We start from the raw sequence: 23,547 nt of genomic DNA, 5'->3' as shown, positions 1-23,547 counted from the left end.
GTGATGCCATCCAACCGTCTCATCCTCTGTTGTCCCCTTTTCCTCCTACCTTCAATCTTTCCAGCATCAGGGTCTTTTCCAATGAGTCTTCCCATCAGGTGGCCAAAGTATTAGAGCTTTAGCTTCAGCATCAGTCCTTCCAATGAATATTCAGGACTGAGTTCCTTTAGGATGGACTGCTTTGATCTCCTTGCAGTCCAAGGGACTTTCAAGAGTCTTCTCCAACACCACAGTTCAAAAGCACCAATTCTTTGGCGCTCAGCTTTCTTTATGGTCCAACTCTCATATCCGTACATGACTATTGGAAAAACCGTAGTTTTGACTAGACAGACCTTTGTTGGCAAAGTAATGTCTCTTCTTTTTAATATGCTGTCTAGGTTGATCATAGCTTTTTTTCCAAGGAGCAAGCCTCTTTTAATTTCATGGCTGCAGTCTCCATCTGCAGTGATTCTGGAGCCCAAGAAAATAAAGTCTGTCACTGTTTCCACTGTTTCCACATCTATTTGCCATGAAGTGATGGGACTGGATGCCATGATCTTAGTTTTTTGAATGTTGAGCTTTAAGCCAACTTTTTCATTCTCCTCTTTCACTTTCATCAAGAGACTCTTTAGTTCCTCCTTGCTTTCTGCCATAAGGGTGGTGTCATCTGCTTATCTGAGGTTATTGATATTTTTCCCAACAATGGCTGTCTGAGGAGGCCTTACAAATAGCTGTGAAAAGAAGGGAAGTGAAAAGCAAAGGAGAAAAGGAAAGATATATCCATTTTAATGCAGAGTTCCAAAAAATAGCAAGGAGAGATAAGAAAGCCTTCCTCAGGGATCAGTGCAAAGAAACAGGAAAACAACAGAATGGGAAAGACTAGAAATCTCTTCAAGAAAATTAGAGATACCAAGGGAACACTTCATGCAAAGATGGTTATCAGCTGATTTCTTAACAGAAACTTTACAAGCCAGAAAGGAATGTTACCATATATTTAAGGTGATGAAAGAGAAGAACCTACAACCAGGAATACTCTACCCAGCAAGACTCTCACTCAGATTTGATGGAGAAATCAAAAGCTTTACAGACAAGCAAAAGTTTAAGAGAATTCAGCACCACCAAACCAGCTTTACAATAAAGGCTAAAGGAACCTCTCTAGGAAGGAAACAAAAGAGAAGGAAAAGACCTACACAAAATAAACCTCAAAAAATTAAGAAAATGTTAATAGGATTATACATATTGATAACTACCTTAACTGTAAATGGATCAAGTGCACCAACCAAAAGACATAAGCCTAGCACTTCCACTTACCACATCACTCTGTTCAATCCCTGAAATTTTATGCAATTATTTCAAATTATTAGGTTAATCATGCTTCCATTACAGTTTGCAACTGTAATTATCTTTTATTTTTTGTCTGGGTATTGATTGTGAAAACTGATAAACATCTTTTACTACTGTGATTATGTAATCAAGATTGCCAGGAGAAATATCAATAACCTCAGATAAGCAGATGACACCACCCTTATGGTAGAAAGCAAGGAGGAACTAAAGAGCCTCTTGATGAAAGTGAAAGAGGAGAGTGAAAAGGCTGGCTTAAAACTTAACATTCAAAAAACTAAGATCATGGCATTCGGTCTCATCACTTCATAGCAAATAGATGGGGAAACAATGGAAACAGTGACAGACTCTATTTTTTTGAGCTTCAAAATCACTGCAGATGGTGACTGCAGCCATGAAATTAAAAGAGGCTTGCTCCTTGGAAGTAAAGCTAAGACCAACCTAGATAGCATATTAAAAAGCAAAGACATCAATCACTTTGCTGAAAAACGTCTGTATAGTCAAAGCTATGGTTTTTCCAGTAGTCATGTATGGATGTGAGAGTTGGACTATAAAGAAAGCTGAGCGCCAAAGAATTGATGCTTTTGAACTGTGGTGTTGGAGAAGACGCTTGAGAGTGCCTTGGACTGCAAGGAGATCAAACCAGTCAATCCTAAAGGAGATCAACCCTGAACATTCATTGGAAGAACTGATGCTGAAGCTGAAGCTCCAGTACTTTGGCCACCTGATGGGAAGAACTGACTCATTGGAAAAGACCCTGATGCTGGGAAAGATTGAAGGCAGGAGAAGGGGATGACAGAGGATGAGATGGTTGGATGGCATCACCAACTTGATGGACATGAGTTTGAGCAAGCTCCAGGAGTTGGTGATGGACAGGGAGGCCTGGTGTGCTGCAGCTCATGGGGTTGCAAAGAGTTGGACATGACTGAGCAACTGAACTGAACTGACTGAAGTATTATTCACTTAATATAATTGTATCATGATTAATCAACAGAAAATAACAGAATTCTGTATCATCAAAACTACCATTTAATAGAAAAACCTATAATCATTTTTTAAAATCCACATGCATAATAGAGTTATCTTAGAATTTTTTGAAAAAATACAAATGCCCAGGTACCTCCAGATATGTTTCTAACAAGCAGCCATATTTAAAAACAACAGATTATATGAGGATCTTTTACTGTTATCTAGTTTGTTTTCCTTTTCTATTTCCTATTCAGTGCTTCCATTTCATTTAGTTTATGTTTTCCAATTTCTCCATGTCTTCTTTTTTGTTGTTGTTCTTTCTCAAGACTTTATCTAGTAGAAAAGGTTTTTTCACACACACACCACATACACACACACATACATATATTATACATATAAATATTTTAGAAAATTTATGAATTTTTGCCTAGCTAAAAAATCCATGATATTTTGATTCCACTTGTTTGACTTAGTATGTGTAGAATGTGTAGAATGCTACATTTCTAATTTATATTCACACAAAACTCTGATATGGTTCCATGCTTTTTAGCATCTAGTATTAGTGCTAAAAGTCTAGGCAATTTATCTTAGTGATTAAAAATATTTGTGAATGAGGCTTGAAACTTCTAAACCAATTCAGAGAATATAAAGAAATACTAAATTGTAAACAAAACAAAACAAAAAAACAGGAATTAGCAAGAGATACCTAAAGTTCAGATTTTGTTCAAATTTCATAAAGTTTCATGCCACTGTCCATTATTCATTTTCATATCTTATTCAAGACTCCACTTTGTATTTAAATGCATTGAGTAGCTTCAGTTGTGTGAAATAAATTATGGTAAACTCTTTTCTCATTATTAGACAATATTAGACAAATATTGTCTAATTTTTCTTGTTATGGCTTCTTAGAAACATCCATCATTTAATTTCCAAATACATGGGATTTTGTTTAAAGTATCTTTAATATTAATGTCTCATTTCAATGCTTTATTCTCTGCAAACATCCTCTGTGTTTTTTTCAGTCTAAGTTATTGAAGCTTTTGATGGCTAACTTGAAGATCTCTCTTGGTAAACGTCACACTGCACTTAAAAATATGTGGGTTATTTTCAAATATCTTCAATATTGATTTCTAACATAATTCCATAGTCATAAGAGAACAGACTCTGCATTCAATATCTTTAGATCATGTAATTTTTGCACCTTGTTTTATGTCCCTGAATATATTTTAGTGTTTCCTAATTTACAATCTATGGGAACTTGAATAGAATTTGTATCATACTGTTGTGTGAGAATTGTATAAATCTTAATTATGTTGAAAAAAGAAATAAACAAAAAGATATAAAGCCATGAAAAAAAAGGTATGATGGGGGAAAAAGTTTTCCCCATCATAATAGGAACAAACGAGGTAAAATATTCATGAATAAACTTGACAAGGACCATGAAGAAAACTTCAAAATGCTCCTGAAAGTGGTCTTAAACAAATAAAAAAGTAAGGAATCTTGAATACAAATGAAGACATTCCTTATTTTTGGACAAGATGACTCAACTTCATAAAAACATCAATTATCCTGAAGTTATACATAAAGTTAATATGGTCCTAACAAAAGATATCAGTTAGAATAGCTAGGAAAACCCTGAAATAAAAGCAGTGGAAGGAAGATTAGTCCTATCAGACATCAAAACATAATAATGGGAATTGAGTTCAATCTCTTTCCTCTATTGCAACAGCTGTAGATACAGTTTTCCTTGCTGTTCACACAGACACACACAGCGTAACTCCTACATGTGACACCAGCACACAAAGGGATAAAGCTGTGTGACAGACTAGAAACAGGTCCAGCTGCATTTGGATATTTAGTATATGACACAAATGCATTTCAGATCACAAGAGAAAAGATGGCCTTTAAAAAAAAGGTTGGGATAGATATTTGGAAAAAGATTATTGGATCTGTAAACTAAGCACAAAACCAAAAGACTTTTAGGAAACAGAGGTGAATTCCATCACAGTTGGGTTGAGAAAAGCCTTTCTAACTAGGATTCAAAATCTAGATGCAATAAATGAAAAGAATGACTAAATTAATGGTCTCAAAACAGAAGCTCTTAATGGTAAAACTCACTATGAATGAGTAAAAAGAAGCCTGGGAGAAATAGTCACAATTTAACAAAGATAAAGTACTAATATTTCTAATACGTATTTTAGACAAAATTTTAAATCCAAAGAAAAGAACACCCTCAAATCCAAAAGGAAATGGACAAAATATATAGACAGGCAATTTACAGAAAGAAGATGATCAAATGACTCATAAACAAATGAAAAGCTAATTTCACTCATAATAATTGAAATGTAAATTATAATGTATTGAAACACTATTTACTGGCTCTCAGGTCCATGCAGGTGTGGGGAAAACAGACACTGTCACACCTGCTGGTAGGAGTGCAGAATTTGGGGAGAGGGAAATCAAGAACAGTTAACAAAATAAATACTTATTTACTCTTCCTTCTTGGAATCAATAATATGCCTCCACAAATACAAGCAACCTATGTGCAAGGTTATCTATTATTCCATTATTTTTAATAGCAAAGGCTTGTTAAAAAAAAACCCAAATGTCAATGCACAAGATAGTTGAATAAGTATGGAACAGCCTCAGAATGGAGTACAATGTGGAGTACAAAGGAATGAGGAGCATCTCTATGAACCAGTAAAAAGACATTTCTAATTGAAAAAAGCAAGGCACAAAAAAGATATATATATACTAACTTTTGTAATAATTTATAAGTGGCTTACTTAACAAAAGAGACCCAGGAAGAATAAATCTGAAATTATTTCAAATACCATAGTACGGGAACAAGAAGAAAGAGGCAGGAATGGGATTGAGACTTCAAATACAGCTTTTTTTTTTTCCTTAGTTTTGACCTTTGGACCATGTAAAACAAATGTTCAAAAATTAAATTATATCATAAAGGGGAAAAAAATGAATTGTGTGCAAACAGAAACAGATGAAACTAATGGTATATCAAATTGATAACATATTTACATAGTGCTGACTTGACAGCCAAAGAAATCCTGAACGTGACCTGGTAGGTTATGGTTGGTTTGGATGTAGTGATTCTGAAAGTATTTTGAGTGTATTCTAGGGTTAAGCAAATTATTACTGAGAAATGGAATATTGCCTGCCATGTCAGTAAACAAAGGATGTCACAGTCATTAGCAATTGCAGCCAGCACGGACAGTGAGCTGGTGAGCCCTGAGGGAACTCAGGAAAGAAGAATACCTGCCCTCTAGCAGCCATCAGACTGTAGCCACTCCCCATGGTGAGCCCTGAGGAAACTCGGGATTTGAAAACACAGGATACTAGCTGAGGAGCATATCAAAGGAATGATTTCAGTAAGCCCAGACTCTTGCATCTTCCCATACACAGAAAAGTGCTAGGTTCCTTAACATGAGATATCTGGTTTTCTTTAATTTACAGTTATCTTTTGACTTTAGACTACTTGCCCTCTGTTGCAAAACTTCTATATAACCTGGCTCCCCCTCTTGCGTCGTTGGAGCAGTTCTCTCAGGGTTACTTGAGATGCTGCCTCCTGGGCTTAAGTCCTAAAAATTTCCATCGAATAAAATATAACTCAACTTTTATATTGATATTTTGGGGGAACCAGATTCTTATTGTAGGAGAAAGGAGATGGAACTATTAACTTTCAGTTTTAAAAAAGCAGTTCTCGGTTCAGTCCACTGAGAAGGTCTAGGGTCAATGATGCCATGGTAGCAATGAGCATTTCTATCTAATGCTCAGATACTGGTTTCTAACCCCCACCACAACCCCACTAAAAGATACCAAGGCTTCTTGAGAAATGGCTGACTCTAGGCCTGGGTCAAAGTACAAGTCAGAGCTGGATTAGCTCAAAGACTTAAGGGAACATATGAAAGGATGCAGAGATCCACCTGAACACCCAGCATCTCATCTCTACACATTCGGGGCAGGCACTCCTTCCCCTGCCAGGCACAGGGAGGTCTGAGATGGGCACCCGGAAGGATGCAGGAAGACAGGTAGGGCTTCAGACCAAACTGGTTCTCTTGTCGGCCACAGCTAACAACCCCATCACCTGCAGAAGACCCTGCCCTTCTTGAGCCCCTGGCTCTGCCAGGACGGCAGACTCCACATCTGGCAGCCGGTTGGCTATCCTTGAGAATCTCTGGCAGACTCCACAGCCTGCTCCCTCTCCTGCTCCTGAGAGTCCTCTCCACTCACCTTAGGGACATCCTTTCAATACTCAAAACTCGAAACCCTCCAGTGTCTGTCCATCGCACCTGGAGGAAAGGTCAAACTCCACAGCTCACAAAACTGGCTCTGTTTCAGCTCCTCCCTCCTCCCACCTGTGCCTGCTTCAGGGGCTTGCATCTTTGGACCGTTTGTAGGAGTCACATCACAGCCGTGGTCAGTGGTCACGGCTCAGACACATCCTCTCTGACCAGGGTAAGCCTCTCCTCACCCCCTCCTCAGTCTCCACCCTAATTACGGTTTTTTTTTTTTTCTTCTACCACTTATCTCCTGCCATTACCTTGGCTTTTCTTTAGATGACTTATTCAGCTCCCCTCTCCCACATCTGCTTGTAAGCACTCCTCAGGGCCAGCAGCAGACAGCACACAGGAGGTTAAGGAATGCAATGCTGTAGGCAAGTGAGGCCACAAACCCAGGCCCCTCCTGGTTACTTGGCACAGTGACTGGAGTACGGCTTTTGGAACCAGTCCTACCATGGTTGAAACTCCAACTTTGCCACTTAATGGTCCTGAGACCTTGAACAAGTCCTGTGACTGCTCTAAGGCTCAGTAACTTCAACTAAGACGGAGACACAGCACCCGCCCTGCAAGCAAATCTTCCCAGGACACTGCTCTGACTCCTGAGACTCAGCAGAGCACCTGCCTCAGAGAGCCAGGAGACAGGGAGTGAGGTGAGCCCCTCCATACCCCAAGCTGGCTTGTCTGTCTTTTTAACATTGCTCCCCACGCTGAGCCTGGGGCAGGGGCAGGAGCCTCCCTGGTCTCTTCCCCTCCAGGCCTCCCAGTCCCCGCCTGGACGCAGAGGGGAGCGGACTCCAGGTTTCCTGGCCCCGCCCACCATCACTAATGAGGAACACACCCAGAACCCGGAGCTGACCCCATTGCCCCTGCAGGCTCTCTCGCATCGATCCTTTCCTCAATCCTATCCCAGCTTTAGAGCTGACAACATCCTCTTCTCCCACACACAAGGCCCTCTGCCATCTTCACAAGCAGTCGGCAGGTCAGCCTTCCTGTTCCCATTTCACAGTCCGGGAAACTGAGGTCTCGTGTTGGGTAGGCTTTGGGCCCAGGCTGGCTTTTCCTGCCACTCGAGCAGCTGAGGAAGCTTGCTCCTCGCGCCAAGGCGAGTGGCGGTGCTCGCGCGGCAGAGTGAGTCACGAGCCCCGGCGGCCGGGGGTGCGCGCTCCGCCGGTCTCCTCCTGGCGCCTTCCCCGCGCACGCACCCGCGCCCCGCAGCCCCTCCGCCTCCATCGTCTCTGCCGGAGGGGCGCACACTTCGGCGAGCCGGGGCTCCCCGGCCCCGCCAGCCGGCCGGCCACGCGCACTGTCACCCACGCGCGCCTGTGGTCAGCCCGCGAGTCCCCGCCCGAGGCCCGGACACCTGCCGGCCCGCGGGCTCGCAGCCGCGCCTCTCAGCGTCGAGACCCGCCGCCGCCGCAGCTCCTCCCGCGCCCCGCCCGCAGCGCCGCGCCCGGACTCACCGGCTCCCGGCGCGCCCCGTGTCGGAGCTCGGCCCATGGGCTGAGCCTGCCGCTCCCTCTGAGCCGGGGCGCCGCGAACACTGCCGGCCGGCCGCCGCCTGCCGCGCGCGGCCCGGGGCGCAGCTCGCCTCACTTCGGCGGCCGCCCTAGAGGCGCGGCGCGGCGCCCCCTCGCGGCCGCACGGGGAAGGCTGGGCGCGCAGAGCTCCGGGTGGGGCTGCGGAGGACCCTGCCGCGGGGCTCCCTTTCCCGCTCCCTTCTGAGGCCACCCATCCCCGAGGAGTCCCCGCTCACCCCGCCTCTCCTCTGCTGCGGGCCTCAGGATCAAGGCCGTAAGTCCAGCCCTGCATTCAGGACCCTCCGCTGTGGTTCGCCTTCCACCCCCTGGAGGTGGGACCCACTACAAGCATCAGATGGCACCCTCACGTCATGGCTCCTGCTGGATTCTGCAGCTGAACTGGCCCCTCCCCACTACCGACTCTCTCACCTGGAAAACCCCTGGCAGCCTAAAATCCGGTGCACCTCTTTTACAGGCCGCTCCTCTGGACTCTCCTCCTGTGATGGCCGCTGATCTGTGGTTTGTCTGTGCTCCCTGTCTGGTGGGCACAGGGTGGGCATCAAAGGATGGGAAGAATGCTTATCACCCTCCAAGCGTCTTCTATCGGGGAGGTGGTCCTAGGAACCAGCCTACTGGGAGGGTGGCTCACCACTCTGAAGACACTGAGCTGCTAGGAGGATAACCGGTTGCTATTTCACTTTTAGAATTGGGGGGAGGGAGCCTGAACAAGATTGGGTGACCTTCCTCAGCTGGCTCCTGCTGGACATTAAAAGTGTCCTGGTTTGTCCCAGTGTAAAAGCTAGGGTATCTGTCCTTTGCTTCAGTCAGGACCTACCTGAGGAGATGTGGCAGGTTACCCAACCCAATCAGCTTTAGCAAAAATAATTTATTGGCTTCAGTTCAGTTCAGTTCAGTCGCTCAATCATGTTTGATTCTTTGTGACCCCATGAACTGCAGCATGCCAGGCCTCCCTGGCCATCACCAACTCCCGGAATCTACTTAACCCATGTCTACTGAGTCGGTGATGCCATCCAACCATCTCATCCTCTGTCGTCCCCTTCTCCTCCTTCCCTCAATCTTTCCCAGTATCAAGGTCTTTTCAAATGAGTCAGCTCTTCGCATCAGGTGGCCAAAATATTGGAATTTCAGCTTCAACATCAGTCGTTCCAATGAACACCCAGGACTGATCTCCTTTAGGATGGACTGGTTGGATCTCCTTGCAGTCCAAGGGACTCTCAAGAGTCGTCTCAAACACCACAGGTCAAAAGCATCAATTCTTCAGTGCTCAGGTTTCTTTATAGTCCAACTCTCACATCCATACATGACCACTGGAAAAACCATAGCCTTGACTAGACAGACCTTTGTTGGCAAAGTAATGTCTTTGCTTTTTAATATGCTGTCTAGGTTGGTCATAACTTTCCTTCCAAGGAGTAAATGTCTTTTAATTTCATGGCTGCAATCACCATCTGCAGTGATTTTGGAGCCCAAGAAAATAAAGTCTGACACTGTTTCCACTGTTTCCCCATCTATTTCCCATGAAGTGATGGGACTGGATGCCATGATCTTAGTTTTTTGAATGTTGAGCTTTAAGCCAACTTTATCACTCTCTTCTTTCAATTTCATCAAGAGGCTCTTTAGTTCTTCATCACTTTCTGCCATAAGGGTGGTGTCATCTACATATCTGAGGTTATTGATATTTCTCCCGGCAATCTTGATTCCAACTTGTGCTTCCTCCAGCCCAGCATTTCTCATGATGTACTCTGCATACAAGTTAAATAAGTAGGATGACAATATACAGCCTTGACGTACTCCTTTTCCTATTTGGAATCAGTCTGTTGTTCCATGGCCAGTTCTAACTGTTGCTTCCTGACCTGCATACAGATTTCTCAAGAGGCAGGTCAGGTGGTCTGGTATTCCCATCTCTTTCAGAATTTTCCAGTTTATTGTGATCCACACAGGCAAAGGCTTATGAAGCATTTATTGGCTTATGAAGCATTAAAAGCCAAGATATTCTGCTTTCAGGAATTGTTAGGTCCAGACACTTAAACACTATGAATAGGAATCCACCTTTCCCTTCTCCTAGACCTGCTATGTCTGGGTTGACACTGTCAGAAAGAGCACAGCTGCCTGATATTCCCAGGAAACCACAGAACTGCCACACACTCTGAAGAGGTCGGCTCTGGCCATTTCCAAAGTCCTGAAGAATGAGGATTACCGGCCTAGGTGTTGCCTCCCTGGAACCAAAGGTGAAGTAGCCCTTGTGCTCAGCCTGAAGATGGAGTAGGGAACTACTCTAGCATGCGCCAAAGGCTATTTGTAGAAGACCAAACAAATAAAAACAGCAATGCTCGTATCTCGTACCGTTGGCAAAACTGAGGCCTGGAGACAGAAGGCATCTGTCTGGGGCACATAGATGTATTAGGGCAGGTGAGTTGGATGGGCTGGGCAGGGAGCAGCAGAGCTTTATGACAAGGCTAGGGCCAGAGGCTGGTCCCAGTGAGGGTCATGCCTGAGACCAGTGTCAACAACCTGGCCGCGGTGAAGAGGAAGGAGAAACAGGAAGGTTGGGGGAGATTCCCAGCATTTAGATTCTCCTTGGGGCTTAGGTACTAAGACCAGTCCTGAGGCCAGTGAGCCTTCTTGGATTCTCACCGCATGCCTGGAGCCCTCAGGTCAGGCCCTGCATGCCTGCTGGAGGCATGCTGGGGTTCTAGGGAGAGAGGGCTGCATGAGAAAACTCGGAAGAGTGAGCCCACTCACCTGTGACTTGCTGGGGCCTGAGCAGCACTTCAGGGCCCCCTCACAGAGTGCAGCTCAAAGGAGAAGGGCAGGTCTCTCCCCACCCCACCCCTCTCTGTGAGCAAAGGCTTGGGGACCACTGAGGAGCTGTTGTCACACTGGGTGAAGTGGTGGGGCTGCTTGAAGTTAGGGCAGTGCTTGGTGGAGGAACTGGAACCCCAGGGTGGACTTGCCTGTGGCCACCCCGCATGTCTCAAATGGCTGAGTGAGCAGGGCTATTCCTGTGACAGGGAAGAAGGCTGTACCTCCTGATGCCTCCTGCAGCCTCTCTCACTGTCCCTGAGGTCAGGGCTGTGTTGAGGGTACAGCACGCAGTCCTTGAACTCAGCCTTGAGGCCAGCAGGGAGTTCTGCTCTGAGTTGTCCCCAGCTTGCGGACACTGGCTGCAGGAGCCATGCCTGCACCCTGGGAGAAGACTGGGCCACCTCAGGCTCCATGTTTCCCCAGCGCCTCCCTATCCCGCCTCATCCATCAAGTCCCTTTGGCCTGCCCTACTCCAGCCCTATCTTCTTGCTCCAGTCCTTGCCCAGGGACAAGCCCCAGACAGTCCGGTGCTGGGACAGAGGGTGAGTGACCTGGGGAGCTCTCAGCTCAGTCTCCTCTGCCTGAGCCCTGCCCTGAGACACACCTCCGGTGGATATTTCCTGAGGGGCTGTGTGTGCCGTGCGCCGTGCTGGATGCTGGGATCCTGCAGGGAGCAGGACATGTGGTTCTTGCCACCTCAGAGCCCACTATTCAGAGAGAGGAGACTGAAGACAAATTCTACACACAAAAGGATAATAAAAACGAGCCTTTCAGAGAATGCTAAGTGCCATGAAGTCACCAAGACAAGGTGAGGTGGTGGAGTGTGTCCGGGCCTACTTTAGATGGGAGGGCTCAGGAAAGGCCTCTCTGCCCATAGGGGGTCTGCGCTGAGACCTGTAGGAAGAGCCAGCCCTACAGGGTCTGTGGGAAGATGATCCTTGCTAGAGAGGGTAGCAGGAGCAGTGACCCCGTGGCCAGCATGCGTCCTGCTTCTGTGACAAAGAAAGGAGGTGGGTGTGCCTGGAGGAGAGGGTGGGGAGGGTGCAGAGGCCCCGGTGGAAGCAGTCGGGGCCAGGCTGGGCCTCCTGGCGGGCAAGGAGCTGGGACTCCGTTCTCCGGGTGTGGCCCAGGGTAGGCTCCACCCCAACCCCATTGGTAGCCCCTCCAGCAGGAGGCGTGCTGGCTGTGACATCCATGAGGCCTTTCCCGGCACCCCCGGCGCCTGCTTTGGCCGTCCATGGTCCAGACGGCATCTCCCACACACATCTGACTCTGGGGCCACCTGCGTGTGTCCTACCCGCCCAGCACTGGGCTGGCAGGGCTGGAGTCCTCGTCCTCTGAGGAGGCCACCCCTGGACCTGCTGCGCTGACCTGCACAGGATGGAGGAGACGGCAGGCAGGAGGCATCTGAGAAGCACACGCCCTGGTCCGGGGCAGGGGCTGGGGGCGTGGATGACGGTAACATGCGGAGAAGGTGGGAGAAGTGAGAGGCAGCTGGGTGTGGCCAGGGTGGATGGGGGACTTGCTGAGACTGTGGGGCCAGAGAGGTACTGGGGGGCCATCTGGAGGCAGTGGGACTTGTGGGTGCAGAGTCTGGTGTGGGCCTTCATGAGGTGGAGGAAGGCGAGCCTGTGGTCCCCACTGCCACAGACACACAGTGGCTGCAGCCTGCGAGGGCCCTGCAGTGTGTGGGCCCCAGTGCTTGGTCCACCTGCGGCAGGCGACTCAGGAACCAGATCACACCACGCGGGCTGCCAAGCACTGTCCCCCGTAAAAGCAGAGAACACTGAGGACAACTGCAGCCTCTGGCAAGTGCATTTTATTAGTGAAACTCCTAACTCACCCATTCTTGGATCTGATGAAAACTCATCCTTTCTCGCTGCCACCGAGGTCAGATTGCTGTATCCTGTATCAGTGCTGTAGCCTGTGTTGAGGGTGCTGTGGTCACCACCTCCCGGCAGCTTCTTGAGCTGAGTGGGGTCTGGTGAACACGCTCCACAGTTAGGATGGGAGCCCCAGGTGAGGCTGACGCAGCAGAAGATGGGTCACACTTCGAGAAATGCTGATTACAAGGGGTACAGGGTGAACCCGCCCATAATGGCCCCCAGAGATGCCCAAGGCCTAAACCCCAGAACCAGTGAATATGTGACCTTCCATGGTAAAAGGAACTTCGCAGGTGTGACTTTGAGATGGGGATTACCTCAACCCAGGATTGCCCTGGATTATCAAGGTGAGCCCCAAATAATCAGTGGGTGCTCAAAAGCAGAAGAGGGAGACACAAGAAGAGTCAGGGAAAGAGATGTGAGTATGGAAGCAGGGTCAGAGAGATGCTAGCGACTCTGCTAGTTCTGAGTGTGGAGCAAGGAGCCATGAGCCAAGGAATGTGGGAGGCCTCTGGTGGTTGTGAAGGCAAGAAACGAATTTTCCCCTAGAGCCTGTAGGAGGAGCCAACCTTGCTGACACCTGTTTTAAGCTCAGTGAGACCCAAGGGAGACTTCTGACCTACAGAACTATACACGAATACACTTGCGTGTGGCTCAGTGGTAAAGAATCTGCCTGCAATGCGGGAGACATGGGTTTGACCCCTGGGTTGGGAAGATCCCCTGGAGAAGGGAAAGGCTGTCCACTCCAGTATTCTGGCCTGGAGAATTCCATGGGCTGTATACTCCATGGGGTCACAAAGAGTTGGACACGACTGACCAGCTTTCACTTGTTTTGAACCAGTAAGTTTGTGGTAATTTGCAATAGTGGTAATGGGAAACTCAGACACTGTTCCACAAAAGAGGCTCAGAGCAGGCAGGCGACTTATGGAGGTGGCACTGCAAACTGGGGGCCCAAACCCCGCATACTTCCCATTAACTGCCCTAGGGGCACAGTAGGAGGCAGGGAGGTCAGGATCAAGCTGCTGCCCTCAGAAGGGCCCACACTGGGCAGAGTGGATGTGTATTGGGCCTTCCTTGGGAGCTCATTTACAGCACAGATGAGCAAGCCTTTGGACTCAGAGGGCCTGTGTGGGGACCCGGGAATCTGCATCACAGCATCAAGATGATTTTGTCATTATTGTTCAGGTGCTTAGTCGTGTCCAACTCTGCGACCCAGTGGACTGCAGCACACCAGGCTTCCCTGACCTTCACTATCTCCTGGAGTTTGCTCAAACTCATGTCCATTGAATCAGTGATGCCGTCCAATCATCTTATCCTCGGTCTGTCACCCCCTTCTCCTGCTTTCAGTCTTTCCCAGGGTTAGGGTCTTTTTTAATGAGTCAGCTCTTCACATCACGTGGCCAAAGTATTGGAGCTTCAGCTTCAGCATCAGTCCTTCCAATGAATATTCAGAGTTGATCTTTAGGATTGACTGGTTGGATCTCCTTGTAGTCCAAGGGACTCTCAAGAGTCTTCTCCAGCACCACGGCTTGAAAGCATCAATTCTTCGGTGCTGCGCCTTCTTTATGGTCCAACTCTCACATCCATACATGACTGCTGGAAAAACCATAGCTTTGACTATACAGACCTTTGTCTGCAAAGTGATGTCTCTGCTTTTTAATATGCAATCTAGGTTTGTCATAGCTTTTCTTCCAAGGAGCAATCATCTTTTCATGTCATGTCTGCAGTCACTGTCCACAGTGATTTTGGAGCTCAAGAAAATAAAAATCTGTCACTGTTTCTGTTTTTTTCCCCATCTATTTGCCATGAGGTGATGGGACCAGATGCCATGATCTTAGTTTTTTGAATGTTGAGTTTTAAGCCAGCTTTTTCGCTCTCCTCTTTCACCTTCATCAAGAGGCTCTTTAGTTCCTCTTCACTTTCTGCCCTAGGGGTGGTGTCATCTGCATATCTGAGGTTATTGATATTTCTCCTGGCAATCTTGATTCCATCTTAAGCTTCATCCAGCCTGGCATTTTGCATGATGTACTCTGCATATAATTAAATAAGCAGCATGACAGTATACCACCTTGACGTACTCTTTTCCCAATTTGGAACCAGTCCATTGTTCCATGTCTGCTTCTAATTGTTGCTTCTTGACCTGCGTACATATTCCTCAGGAGACAGGTAAAATGGTCTGGTATTCCCATCTCTTTAAGAATTTCCCACAGTTTGTTGTAATCCACACAAAGGCTTTAGCAGTCAATGAAGCAGAAGTAGATTTTTTTCCTGGAATTCTCTTGCTTTTTCTATGATCAAATGGATGTGGTCAAAATGGTTTACTGACCTTCAATTTTTTAGAATCTACCAGCAGAATAAAAACACAGTAGGTGATTTTAGGACAGCCAAATATCCTAAATGTGATGCTGGCAACCTTGATCGTGTAAAAGTGTGTGTGATCAATGTGGCAATGGGAGCCCAGGTTTAACACCCATCTGGTCAACTGGGACCTCTGGAGGCTGCCACAGAGGCAGTGACATGTGGCTGCAGCTGCAGTGTAGCAGGCTCAGTCCAGGGAGAGGTAAAGGCTGGGCGGTGGCTGGACAAGAGTGGAAGCCAGGAGCATCACGGCCACTGCTGAGCCATCTGTTGTAGATGGAGCCAGCAGGACTGGAGACTCCTGACCATGGCATCCGGTCCCGTCACTTCATGGGAAATAGATGGGGAAACAGTGGAAGCAGTGTCAGACTTTATTTTTCTGGGCTCCAAAATCACTGCAGATGGTGACCGCAGCCATGAAATTAAAAGACGCTTGCTCCTTGGAAGGAAAGTTATGACCAACCTAGATAGCATTTTCAAAAGCAGAGACATTACTTTGCCAACAAAGGTCCGTCTAGTCAAGGCTATGGTTTTTCCTGTGGTCATGTATGGATGTGAGAGTTAGACTGTGAAGAAAGCTGAGCACTGAAGAATTGATGCTTTTGAACTGTGGTGTTGGAGAAGACTCTTGAGAGTCCCTTGGACTGCAAGGAGATCCAACCAGTCCATTCTGAAGGAGATCAGCCCTGGGATTTCTTTGGAAGGAATGATGCTAAAGCTGAAACTCCAGTACTTTGGCCACCTCATGCGAAGAGTTGACTCAATGGAAAAGACTCTGATGCTGGGCGGGATTGGGGGCAAGAGGAGAAAGGGACGCCAGAGGATGAGGTGGCTGGATGGCATCACTGACTCGATAGACGTGAGTCTGAGTGAACTCCGGGAGTTGGTGATGGACAGGGAGGCCTGGCGTGCTGCGATTCATGGGGTCGCAAAGAGTCAGACACGACTGAGTGACTGAACTGAACTGAACTGAACTGAACTACCCAGGCAACCTCTTGTCCTCAGTCGTCAGCTCAGTTGGAGTAACCATTTGTGTCTTGTTAATGGGACATAGAAGCCTCTCAGCAGGTGTCTGTTGAAAAATGAAGGCATTGCAGGGGAAGAGGGGACAGAGGCAGTCCTGGAAGTGGGGGCTCTGGGGAAGCATCTCGGCCCAGATGAGAAGTCCGACATAGTTGTGCAGAAGGATGCGTTTTGATTTTGTGCAGAGTTGGCGGTGAGTCCTTGGGGAGTGGGACTTTTTGCCTCCAGCTAGCTGCTGGGCTGTTTCTAAACCAGGGGATTGGGAAGAGACTTGGCCAGGTTGCCTGCCTGTGCTCAGCCACAAGCCCCACATCCTCCCATTGTCACCATCCTGACCGCCCCAGGGTCTCGGGTCTGATGGTCCGAGGCGGTCCCTCATGGCTATCATACCCTGTGCTTCTCTGTTAGCTCAGCCATGCACATTTGACCATTTGATGTCTCCTGCTTTTCCCAGACAGAGAAGGCAATGGCACTCCACTCCAGTACTCTTGCCTGGAAAATCCCATGGACAGAGGAGCCTGGTGGGCTGCAGTCCATGGGGTCGCTAAAAGTCGGACTCGACTGAGTGACTTCACTTTCACTTTTCACTTTCATGCATTGGAGAAGGAAATGGCAACCCACTCCAGTGTTCTTGCCTGGAGAATCCCGGGGATGGGGGAGCCTGTTGGGTTGCCGTCTATGGGGTCACACCGAGTCGGACACGACTGAAGCGACTTAGCAGCAGCAGCTCTTCCTAGAATAAGCCTTGCTGCTGCTGCTAAGTCGTTTCAGTCGTGTCCGACTCTGTGCGACCCCAGAGATGGCAGCCCACCAGGCTCCGCCGTCTCTGGGATTCTCCAGGCAAGAACACTGGAGTGGGTTGCCATTTCCTTCTCCAGTGCATAAAAGTGAAAAGTGAAAGTGAAGTCGCTCAGTCAGGTCCGACTCTTAGCGACCCCATAGACGGCAGCCTACCAGGCTCCTCTGCCCCAAAGGAAATTCTTTTCTATTCAGTTTTCTGAAAGTTGAAAAACTAAACAAAAATACGTTATTTATTGAAACAATTGTGTTGAGTCACCCTTGAATTTGGAAATAAACAACACAATCTTGGATTCAGCCAGGGGCCATGAAAAAATAGCATAATCTTGATCTCTCTTTATCCAATTTTGGAATCAAGATTAATCCAAGATTAATTAAGAAAGATGGTGATGATAATCCTGTATACGAGACAGCAAAAGAGACACTGATGTATAGAACAGGCTTATGGACTCTGTGGGAGAGGGAGAGGGTGGCAAGATTTGGGAGAATGGCATTGAAACATGTGAAATGTCATGTATGAAACGAGATGCCAGTCCAGGTTCAATGCACGATGCTGGATGCTTGGGACTGGTGCACTGGGACGACCCAGAGGGATGGTATGGGGAGGGAGGAGGGAGGAGGGTTCAAAAAAAAAAAAAAAAAAAAGATGCAGATTCATGGCCCCCACCTCAGACCTACTAAATTGATCTCTGTCCACAGAGCCCTATAATCAGTATTTTCAGCCATGTTCCCTGGGAGGGATATGAGAGCATTAAAAAAAAAAAAAGATTAATCCAGCCTAAACCAAGATGGGTGGCTTTGAAAAGCTAGATAAGATAGTGTGTTTCTTGAAAATTTAGTGAAAACTGATCTGTAAGATTGATTTTTCCTGGAGAGTATTTGGGGGTGGGAGGGGAACTCTTTGACTACCATTTCACTTCCTCTGATGGCCACTGATCCAGTCAGGTTGTTGGGAGGCCGTGCAGTGCAGAGGCTAAGAGTGTGGTGCTTGCACCAGCTGTTCTGGCCTCAGACCCCATTTCTGCATATTCTGGCTGTGGGAATTTATGATTTCTTCCTGCCTCCATTTCCCAAACTTTAAGATGGAGATGATATCAACCTCATAGAACTGTTGAGAAGATTAAATAAGTTCATATGTATGATGTGCTTAGTATCATCATTCTTGAGACGATTTTTGTGCTTAATTTCTAAAGAAATTTTGTCTACTTCTTGACAATCATCACATTTGTTAGAATACTATAGATTAAAAAAAAATGTCTATCATAACTTCTTTTTGACTTTGTCTGTTACTTGCATATTCTTTATTTCTTGACTGTATTGCCTAGCTTATTAATCTTTCAGTTTTGCTGATTTTTTTCCTCTCATTTTAATTTTCTAGTTTCTTGTCCCTGCCTTTATTATTCTTCCTCTTCTCTGCCTTTGAGCTTGCTCTGTTGGTCTTCTGTCAATCTCTTGAAAACTGAACTCATTTAAAGAAAAAAAAAAACTGTCCTTTTTTGATAAGAGTATTTAAGCCTTAGCTGGATCAAATTTGGTATGCGGTGCAATTCTGAGGTCATGCACTTTTAGGAATATCATAATTTTCCTTATGATTTTCTCTTTCACCTAGATTGCTCTGTGTATTGTTGTTTCCAGATGTGGGAGATATTTTCAAATTTATTGCATTATCATAGAAAAACAGTTGTGTATTTTTAACTTCAGAATTTATTGATCATCCTCTGTGACCTGGTATATAGTCAGTTTCCTTTAAATTCTATGTGTGATCAAAAGGAATTTGCCTATTGGGTATAATATTCTTTATTATGAGTCCAAATTAAATAACTGGCATTTCAGTCTTTTACTGTAGAGGAAAGCATTTACTGAGAGGAAAGCATTCAGATTTCCACTACCTTTTAAATTTACTTATACCCTTGGTACTGTCAATTATCACACACAAACACACACACACACTGATTCTTTAGTAGGTTCTCTTAAGTCATGTGGACACATTTACCCACATGAATGATGCCTATTATAAACACTACTAACATATCCACGCAATATTTATTTACATGTTTATGTATACTTGTAATGGTATACAAGTATACCATAATGTATACCTGTCTTTGTCTGTAAAGTACATGCATAAACCTCATTATTCATGAGTTTACAAACATTAAAAAAATCAGGCTGAATGTAAAAACAATCACTGGAAGGAAATTAGTGACTATGTATCAGCATAAACGTGTGTATATAGGAACATATGTGTCTATATAAGTGGATGTGCATGCATGCATGTGTAATAACTAACTGCATGTATGCAGACAAAGAAGGCTCAAGCACATGTGGTAAAATGTTGACCTTTGGGGAGCTGGGGTAGGGAAAGATATACAAGAACTTTTTGGGCTATTTTTGCAACTTTTCTGTCAGTTCGAAATTATTTCAAAATAAAAAGTTAAAAACTTAATGCAGTCAGTCAAAAAGACTGGGCGGAATCAGCTTCCCTGGCCCCAGTTATAGCAATTTAAGTCTCAAAAAGAATGACTGGAAATACTCAAAGATAGAAATATGAACCCTCTTGTGATCCCATCTGAGGCGGCGATTGAACCCACACCCTACTCCGAGCACAGGTTGCTGAAGGGAAGGAACCTGGTGTGGACCCTGCCTTTCCACCAGAGCTGATGCCAGGAAGCTCTCCCGACAACAGAGTGGTGGTGAAAGATATCAACGGGAGGGACGAATTGTGAAATTCCTGCTCACGGCAAGGATTATCACCTGAGGTTCATAACTGCACTAGGTATATGGTGGATGGGCCCCCTGCCGAAGCAAGCACATGTGGACGACTTTCTAGTTATGAGACAAAACATGAGTGTGTGACAGAGGACTGGATTGGCACTATCTGAACCCAGAGGTCAACTTAGCATCATTGACAGTGGGTCAAGAAGATACTAAACATCTTCTGCTGGGAGTTCATATAAAGTAGCAGGTGGGTCCCAACGTTTCTGGCACCTGGGACAGGTTTTGTGGGAGACAATTTTTCCAGGGACCAGGGAGGGGGATGGTTTCAGAATGATTCAACCACATTACACTTATTGTGCACTTTATCTCTATTATTATTACACTGTCATAATGCAGTAATGAGAGCGATGGGAGGCGGCTGTAAACAGATGAAGCTTCACTCACGCCTGCCACTCACCTCTGGTTCCCCAGTCAACAGTCTAGTTGGGGACCCCTGACCCTTTATATCGGGGAAGGCAATGGCACCCCACTCCCGTACTCTTGCCTGGAGAATTCCATGGACAGAGGAGCCTGGTAGGCTACAGTCCATGGGGTCGTGAAGAGTTGGACATGACTGAGCGACTTCACTTTCACTCTTTACTTCCATGCATTGGAGAAGGAAATGGCAGCCCACTCCAGTGTTCTCGCCTGGAGAATCCCAGGGATGGGGGAGCCTGGTGGGCTGCTGTCTATGGGGTCGCACAGAGTCAGACACAACTAAAGTGACTTAGCAGCAGCAGCAGACCCTTTATATAAAGGACACAATATCACTTAAATTTTATTTAAATAGCCAAAGATGTCAGTGAGTCTATCAAACCTTTGGATATGCTCTCTAGATCCAAGAAATATCAGAGACAGAGGGCATGGTCGATGCAACCCCGTGGAAGCAGCCACACAGAGCTAGGAGGTGCACACACTGCAGGCTGACCTGCCTGACAAGGTAGGTTGGTGTCATGGAGGGTTAGGACAATCTTAAGAACATGACAACCAGAAACCAGACACCAGGAATGCAAGGGCTTCAACTGGATCCTGGCAGGACACACTAGTAAAGGACTCTGGGGACACTGGGGAAATCCCAAGGCCCTGGCTATTAAACCTGACGGAAGTTTACTGATATGGACAGCTGGAGGCCATTCACTGAAAAATGAAAGTTATAAATGGCAGGCACAGCATGACTGGGCTTCCAGGTGGCGCTAGCAGTAAAGAACCTGCTTGCCAGTGCTAATGCAGAAGACGTAGGAGACTCAGGCTTGATCCCTTGGTGGGGAAGATCCCCTGGAGAAGGAAATGGCAACCCACTCTAGTGTTCTTCCCTGGAAAATCCCATGGACAGAGAAGCCTGGCGGGCTACAATCCATGGGTTCGCAAAGAGTCAGACATGACTGAAATGACTTAACATGCACACACAGTATGACCTCATTTGGGCAAAAAGCAAAACAAAAAATCATCTAGGTATGTATGTGTCCATAGAAAACGATCTGCAAGGACAGTTAAGTATAAAGAGTGGTCATCTCCAGATGGAGTAATACGGTAAAAAAAGTATGTTTAGTTTTTCATTCTTGATTACATTTTCGTGTGTGTGTGTACACACACATCTGTATCTTTTTTTTTTTTTTTTAATTAAAAAAGGAAGTAGATGAGAGAAGAGAGAAGAGAAGGGAGAGAAAATGAAACTGATTTTCAATTTCTCTTGTGAAGGGGAGCAACTCAAGGGTGATGCTGGGGTAAGCAGCTTTTTCTTTTTCACGCAGGTGACATAAAGATGACAGGTGATGGAGCAGAGGAGGGGGCAGTGACGACACAGGATAGAGGTGATTGTAGCAGTGGAGTTCCTGAAAGGGGCAGGGGTCAGCTCTCATGGGCACAGGGACAGTCAAGGTGAGGAGGGTGGGTAAAGGGAGAGGAGGCAGGCCTCCACTTGCTGCACTCTATCCCTGTCATGTGTGGTGAGGGAGCTCTCTGAGAAAACCTGAGAACAAGCACACACAACCGAGGGTTCTGGTCAAATAGTTGTTTTTTAATAGCATCTTTAGAATGATAATTTGCTGCTTAAAACACCCAAGTCATCAACTTTACAACAGAGAGCTGGACAAACTTAACTATTAGTGAAATTCTATATTGCAGCTCTAGCCTAGATTAAAATCAAATAAAATCAAAGTAGCGTGACTGCCATTAGATGAAAAATGGCAAGGTATGCTCAAGGTGATAAACTTCTAAAGTCATGCCCAGCTTGAGCAGGCTGTGCTGGATGGACACAATTCTCTAACAGCCACTGGAGGGCAGCTTGGCCTCTTGTGGAATCACAATTGTGTACTCTTCAAAACACATCACTTTATTCTCACGGAAACAAAATAAGGCCAACACATGTTTCGGCCCTGCTCCCTGCCCACGCACCGACCTGTGAATACTGAGACAGCACTTGGTCACAGTTCTTAGTGGCCACAAGATATCAAAGGTGTAGAAACGAAGGGGAAGCTGGCACTTTCTACCTGATCCTCCCAAAAGAAAATAAAAGCATAAACTCTGAAAACCAGTGCAATTGCCAAATTAATTTCTTTTCTTGAAGCAAGCAGATCAGAGGCAGCTGCTGAAGTGTTTTCATTATTTCCACACGGTGTCCATCAAGATGCTTCCTCCTGACCTTGTGGCAAGATAACGCTCCACAAGAGTTGAATGACAAGTCACTGGGCTGAGAACTCTAGGGAGGAGGCTGGCAAAGTGCTGGCCACACGGCTCTGGGCACTGTGACTCCTAGGTCTGCCTCAAGGCTCGGTCCTGCCACTCAAGGCAGTCAGTCACCTTGTGGATAAATTTTCAGAAGGCCTGTTCATGCTCATAAAACTCATGGATGTCACAAGCTGGCGGACAGAATGCTTACGAGGAGTGACAGCATCAGGATTAACCGCAGCATCACACAACCCGGTCATTTTGCTAGACTGCAGGCCCCTAGTGGAACATGGCTTTTAAAGCTCAGGCCACCTGAGACTCTGTTCATGAGTGTGGCCACCCTTGGAGGGTGCGTGCTCAGGCTGTGCAGAAATATTACATTCACATCTGTGTCCATAATTTTAGGGTACCCTGAGGTTATGAGGCTCTGGGGGCTTTTTCATATGAAAGAGGGTTGTGAGAACTTTGAGTTTAAGCTAGAGAAGGGAAGACTTGCAGCGTATCTTTTCAACTAATGTATTAAAGCCTGTCTCATAAAAATGGGTCGGACTCATTCTATTTCACCCAAAGGAAAGACCTTGGACCAATGGGTGGAAGTTGTGAGAACCAAGTTTTCTGTTCAGTTAGAGAAAGAACTTATTTTGAAATTTATTTCCTTTTGGCCCCTCAGGGTCTTCCTTGCTATACACTGGCTTATAGTAGGGGACCAGGGCTACTCCCTAGCTGCGGTGGACGGGCTTCCTCTCACTGCAGGGGCTTCTCGTCATGGAGCGCGGGCTCTAGGGGCACAGGCTTCAGTAGCTGTGGCTCGCGGGCTCCAGGGCGTGGGCTCAGTAGCTGTGGTGCACAGGCTCAGCTGCCCCGCAGCACTTGGGATCTTCCTGGATCAGGGGTCGAAACCATGTCCCCTTTACTGGCAGAATTCTTAGCCACTGGACCACCAGGTAAGTCCCAGGAAAGAACTTCCTAACAGTCAAAACTATTAAAAAAAAATGCAGAGGGAGGAGCATTCTCTTCATTAAAACCATCTGAGCAGAGGCTAGATAACTTCTTCAGTGCCTTGAACGGCAATGTGAACTAGAGAACCTCTTTGTCCATTCCTATTCTCGATGAAATCTAAGTGCATAGACAAAA

At 46.4% G+C, this 23,547-nt stretch overlaps 1 protein-coding gene across 2 annotated transcripts in view; it reads right to left on the bottom strand.

Moving 5' to 3' along the window:
- The window catches only part of RASGEF1C (RasGEF domain family member 1C), a 123,048-nt gene extending 114,854 nt beyond the window's left edge, over positions 1-8,194 (bottom strand). The window contains exon 1 of one of the 2 annotated variants that reach the window (XM_086407856.1): positions 8,048-8,194. The gene's annotated coding sequence lies outside the window, so the exon portion shown is untranslated. The remainder of the gene's footprint in view (positions 1-8,047) is intronic. The other variant, XM_086407854.1, reaches the window with a different exon arrangement.
- Between the last annotated feature and the right edge of the window lie 15,353 nt (positions 8,195-23,547).

Source organism: Bos grunniens, chromosome 7, assembly GCF_055505025.1.
Source record: "Bos grunniens cultivar Pamir isolate PY7600 chromosome 7, Bosgru_T2T1.0, whole genome shotgun sequence".
Lineage (NCBI taxonomy): Eukaryota > Metazoa > Chordata > Mammalia > Artiodactyla > Bovidae > Bos > Bos grunniens.
The sequence above is the reverse complement of the archived record's forward strand: the minus strand, read 5'-3'. Positions and strand labels throughout refer to the sequence as shown.